The sequence below is a fragment of the Bidens hawaiensis genome, unplaced genomic scaffold (assembly GCF_021521415.1).
Source record: "Bidens hawaiensis isolate Kalapana, Puna unplaced genomic scaffold, B.hawaiensis_p1.1 tig00024443_1, whole genome shotgun sequence".
NCBI classification, from domain to species: domain Eukaryota; kingdom Viridiplantae; phylum Streptophyta; class Magnoliopsida; order Asterales; family Asteraceae; genus Bidens; species Bidens hawaiensis.
This window is the reverse complement of record NW_027493856.1, coordinates 84,833-91,538: the sequence shown is the minus strand read 5'-3', so window position 1 is coordinate 91,538 and position 6,706 is coordinate 84,833.

Sequence of the window (6,706 nt, the reverse complement as noted above, 5' to 3'; positions counted from 1 at the left end):
TTAGGAAGGGGAAATATATAAATGCCCTATTATTTAATTAAGTTATAAATAATAAAAAGTTGGGAGTGGACTTGGAAATAAAAGATGGATTAGAGAATGATTATGGGCCTTAAGGTCCATGGGCTTGGAGTATAAAAACTCCATAAACCACCTTAAAACCCAAAACCCTCATTCAACCATCTTGCCTCCACACATACAAACACTCCTCCTTCCATTCAGGTCTAGATCCGAGACCAACCAAGGTTTGTTCGTGATTTAATCTTCATCAATAACAAGAAGCGTACAAAGATGGTCACCCTGGTTCGAACCAAGATCGAACCCAACCCAAACCGAGGTCGAACCAAATCCGTAAGGTATTTTTTTTAGGATAAGAAGTAATGTATTTGATGTCGAATTTCCATGAAAATCTACAGGGTGCTACGTCGGCTGATGTGAAGTGTGAAAAATACAAACTTTACTAGAAACGAGTTATGAATATTGTTTTGGGTAAAACTAGTAGTGTTCGGTTCAAGAAAAGGACGGGTAGACGAAGTTGGTTTTGCATGAAACTTGGAAGGATGTTAAGTCGGACCCTAACATGTAGGAAAAACATAAACTTGGTGATAAAAAAAATTATCGAATGAGATTCGTTTGAAAATGAGACTCGTTTGAAAATGAGACTCGTTTTAAAATGTCTCGTTTGAAATGCGAGGCGATTGGTTTTCCAAAATGCGATATGTGTGTGTGTGTATGTATATGTGTATGTATGTACGTATGCATGCATGCATGCATGCATGCATGTATGTATGTATGTATGTATGTATGCATGCATGTATGTATGCATGCATGTATGTATGTATGTATGTGTATGCATGCATGTATGTATGTATGCATGTATGTATGTATGAATGAAAAGTAAACAGGTTAAGTACGTAATATGTGTCTCCGGATACGTATATATAAGTATGTGAATGTAATGTATGTTGCCTGATTAACTAGAACTCACTCAGTGTAACTGACTTTTAGTACGCACGCAGAGAAATAGAATGAAGCAGATGGCTTGAGGGAGACACATGACATGGATGGAAGAGACTGGCATCTATGAAGAGATGATATGATGTTTTATTTATGACGTTTATATTAAGACAATTTGAATGGTTAGGACAAGGATTAATGTTTTATAATATATTGTTTGAACTTTTTAATATTCCATGAAAATTTTTAATTCTCTCTGATATTTAGAAATGTGTTTATGAGTAAATCAAATGTCCAAGTACGGCTCCCGGGCTCGGGGCCTTACAAGTTGGTATTGAAGCATAAGTTCGAGAGAAATAAGCATCCTACATGCTTAGACTCGAATAGAGAATGGGACTGAGTGAAAGAAATGAAGAAATATGCCAGTTCAAGAAAGGCATGTGTCACTCAAGCAAAATGTAAGAAGGAGTAAGAAAGTTAGCTTAATTACTAGAGATAGAAATATATGATTATATGAACTGTTTGATTGATTGTCTAAAGTGTTTAAAGGTAAAACCTAGCATAGGTTTGGTAAATACAATAAAACTCAACTTAATAAATAATATATTGATTTATAATGTAACTTACCATTAATTAGAAATAGTTATTAAAAAGAAAAATGAAAACATGACATTTTAATAACATACCGTTTTATTTAATTAATTAGAAAATAAAAAAAATGTGATTGGTTATGCTTTCTTCTCACACTAAAATCATTTCTCACATGAACTTAACCCTATATGTATATATACATACATATATACATACATATATACATAAGAAATGGTTAATATCAAACCTTTCCCTAACTACTAAACTATTTAAACCCACATCTTTACCATTGATCTGAAGATCAATGGTGAGATTGAATTGAAAAAGTCAAATGTACCTATATTTATTTTTCAATTTTTTTTAATCCAAGAGTAAAATGGGTATGTAAATTTGATGGAAAGAATATAAAAATATATACAATTTGTCATAAAATCAGACATTGAGACCTGTGCTGCTTTTCTTTCTCCATTTTTATATTAATACCAAAGGAAATGCAATAAAAATAAATCGCCAATAAATGTAATAAACGTAAATCGGAATGTAAAACACAGGTAATAAACGTAAATATAGTTATATATTTTACACTAGCCTTTGAACTCGTGTATTACACGGGATTCGTCAATGTGTTAATTAATACAATGCATTATTTATAACAAAGAATTTCTTTAAAAATTTTAAAGATAAACCTAAGAACATAATTATATTAAAAATACATTACAAATACTTCTTTGTATAAAACATTTGGCATGGTATTGATAACTTCGATTAGAGACTGCTCATCACTCTGCCTAAACAAATTTTGACTTGAACCGTTTTGACCAGAACCAGAAAGTTGCCAGTTTCAACCCGAACACGTTTTGATCATAACCAAATTCATTTTTTTAAGTTGGTCCGACTTAACCGAACTCATTTTCACACAAATCTGTTATGAAGAAACCCAATATGAACATATAAATGGGTTTTGAGCTAAACAATTTTTTATTGGCCCATGTTGACCTGAATTTATTTTCATTCAAACCAATTTTGACCTCTTTAATTCATGTCTCATTGACTCATTTGATTGAAAATAAATTAGAATCTCATCCCTTTTATGCTATGAATATCCAAAAACCATTTACATAACACAATATGCAAACCTATGTCATAATATCCCATATAAAGTCACACAACCTGATTAAACATGAAAAATCACAATCGTAAGATGTTAGGTAAAGACTCTAATTCTCTATAATTGTTTCGTGTGTAACAAACTCATCTCCAACCATCTCTAATTGTTTATACACAAAAGGTGATACATTTTATTCAACCATAACACATATTTCCATTTCAAAATATATTATAAATTAAACATTTAAACCCACAAAACATGCATCAATTACCTATATAATATCTCCATGTGATATTTAAGAGCTCAAAACAAAATTCACAAACCAATCACTGACAACTATAATAAATTCAAATCTCAATGTTTTACTCAAGATTTTATAACACTATCCAAATTATCCTATCACCTCTTGGCTACATTGATAAGTGTAACAAAATTGGTTTAATAGTATGTCATAAAGTCTATGATAATGGATGCCCACAGATCATTCCTTGACAACATTGATACGTGTAACCAAATTGTTAAGTTTATGAATAATCATGTAACCCCACAAAGAGTTGTTTGCAAACTATAAGGAGACTCTCTTCCAACCGAATAATCGTATAACCTCAAATAGTGTTTTACAGGTTGTAATATTATAAATAATTTATTAATATTGTATCTATTCGATAAAAGTACACACATATTCAAAAATCTATTTAAACATATGTCACTAATTATTATGCGATAATGGTTGATAAATCACTATTTAACTAATTTAGTACTTTATTTAAACTTATTATAGATATTCAATAGTTTATATGTTTTTTTTTAAATCTTGGTTAAACTTTTTTGATCTAAAAGTGAAATTAGATGTAATAGGTTAGTAGAAGTTAGTATAATTTAAATTACATTAAATACATATTTTTTTCATATGGGTTACAACAAATTGGTTGTACCACATTAAACTCATGATCCATGGATAGCATGAATTAAGGAGAGTAAAGATTAGAAAATATGAGAGAATAGGATTGAATGTGGTTATGACACACCATCCTCATTATTTTTATTTATTAGTATATGTAGATGCTTCACATTCAGATGTGTTTTACATCTTTACGTATTTTACATATTTTACTTATGTAAACTAGTGAATTCTTTAAATAAACGTAACAAAAGTAAATCATAATGTAAGAAACTTAAATCGTTCTCTCTTCCTATTTATATAATCAGACGTGCGTCAACTATTACATCGCTTATATCTTTAACATGCTTTACATTCAAACGTGTTTACATATTTTATGTATGTTTACATGTTTTACATGCTTTACATTCAGGCGTGTTTTACATCTTTACATCTTTTACATATATTACATCCTTTATATTTTTTACATGAAGCAAAAAGTAAACATTGCATATGTTTTCGTATTTTACATACTTTACATTGAGACGTGTTTTACCTATTTTACATCTTTTATATATTTTTATATCTAGCAAAAAGCAGACATTCCATCTGTTTACATACTTTACATATTTTACATGCATTGCTAGTAGCATATTTTACATATATAAGACAAATGTAAGATGAATGTAAAATGACTGAAAGGCGAATGAAACTAATAAAATTGAACATGACCAACCATAAAATTGAACAATGAATACATTTATATAATATACATTTTTTACATCTTTCATAAAAAATAAAAATCTGAACAAAAAAAACACAAAAAAACAACTAATAAATGTAATGTGACATTCGTGACAAAACCGGGTACACCTTAGTATTCACATATCGAATAAGCAATTTACCGCTTATTGCGTAACGAATGAAGGAATAACCAAACGAGTCTAGTTATGACCCGGATATTCTTGGGGGGGGGGCATCTATAAATGATATACATTTATTATAAGCTAACATATTGATGTTATGGCCTTAGTACGATAGCAAACCAGTTAAGCGAAAACATACTCCTTTAATTACCCGCTATGACTTTAAACACGAAAGTTAGTTCCAAAACAAGTATTGTATCATCCGTTAAGCCGAAAAAGATCTACACAACACTTGCTTGGGATGTTTTACGCGATCCATGAAAATATATTAGATTTTTACTAACAAGTGGTATGTTTTTCTAAATCTACAAGAAATTGCCTGAAAAAACCCCGTTTTCGCGCTTTTTGTCATACCCAATATATTTTTCTTGCCAAAAACCAAACCTGAATTAACTTGGACTTGGGAATTCATGTTCGGGCATTTTCTCACACTTTCTGGACTCTAACTCCTGGCTTCTTCATAACACTCGTGAACCCTAAGGTAAAACACACAAATATGATCATTAAAGCTTAGTTTTTACATGGTTTTTACGTAAAACATGAACTTTGATTAGTGAAAATCAATCCAAACCATGCAAAAACCCTAAAAAAGCGGTCCAAAAATATATTTTGATCATACACATGGTTAGGAATCTAATTTGATAAGTTTTTTGGCCATAAACATGGATTAGAGGGTTTAAATCGCGTTTTTACGATTCAATAGTTCAGTTTAAAACCCTAACCGAAACCCTATGTTTCAAGGCTGATTGTTTGATGATACATGCTTGGTTTTGTGATATAGGATATGTAGTTACATTAGCTAGAAGACCAAGGAACTAGAAAAGAGAGAAAAGGGTGAAAACGGTCGAAAACCGCAAAGGTATTACCGAAACACTCGTTTAGGGGCTGTTTAGGATTCGATTGTAACGTGCTTGTTTTTAGACTATGAAACATTGCAGGGACATCAGGGACCATGCAAACGAGTTCTTGTCCAAATTTGATACTTTTTCGACCATCCGAGAATATTTGGCGAATTTATTATCGTTTAGGGATGTTCATTTGGGAAAAATACTTAAACTGTTTGAAAAATTATGAAATTTTGTGAAGAACTAAGGTATGGCATAATATGATCACATATAAAATTTGACCTAGCTATGTTTTCTGGATTCATGTTTATTCGAGTTTTATGGTCGTTTTTGGCTCAAAAATGTAACTTGGCAATATTAATAGGTTCTACAAATATTATAGGCTATTTTGGGAGTTATTTTTATCACTCAAAAAATTTATCGAATTTTTTGGAAATCGTTTGGTATAAACGGACTATTTTCGAGTTAATTATAGCATATAAAATGAATTTTTATAAATTAATAAATCAGCAAATATTTCCAAAAATATTTTTATAATACTCTACGTATTTTAATTAGTGATTGAATAAAGTTTCGTAATTTGACGATAGACAGATAATTAGTTGTGCTAATTTGAAAGTTAAACAAATTTAATTCTGATAAAAAAACGACAGGTTTAGGATTAACGAACTTATTGGAATATCAGAACATCAAGAATGATCAAAAAGCATATTTTTGGGTTAATTGAGTAAAACCGAACTTTTTGTGAGAAATCCAAACAATTCGGATGGATTGTGCGCGTTTTTCTCCAAACCAAACTAAATAAACAGAATGAGCCCCGTAGCGAATCTAGACATCTAATCTATGATTTCTCTGTATAAATTTAATCTTTTATCAACCGACATGTTTACCCGAGTTTATATGGTCATACCTATTTTCTAAAAGCGTAAACGATCAACTTGGCCCCAGCAGGTGAAATAGTGAAACTGAGCCAAGTTCGGTTTAAACATTAGACATTGAGCAACGTCACAATCTAAGCCTATTGACATGTTCTGGGCATGACAACCATACCTAGACTAGATATACAGCCCAATTTAGTATGGATATTATAATAATATTAATATTATTATAATATTGATTATAAGGACTAAGTGATAGCAAACAAACGACGAGCTTAGATCGCACTGAGGACCTACTAAACCATGATTTTTATGGCCCCTCTTTTGAAACTATTTTACAAACTTTCGGGGTGAAAAGCATGTTTATATATATTTACCTGTTTGGAAACGCACTATCCCCTAAAATACCTAAGTGCTGATACATGAAAGATCCCTATAGCAATTAGCTATGAGCTATAGAATGTGAATAATACTATTGAATATATTTATATGACTCTATATACAACTTATTATATTAAGTATAG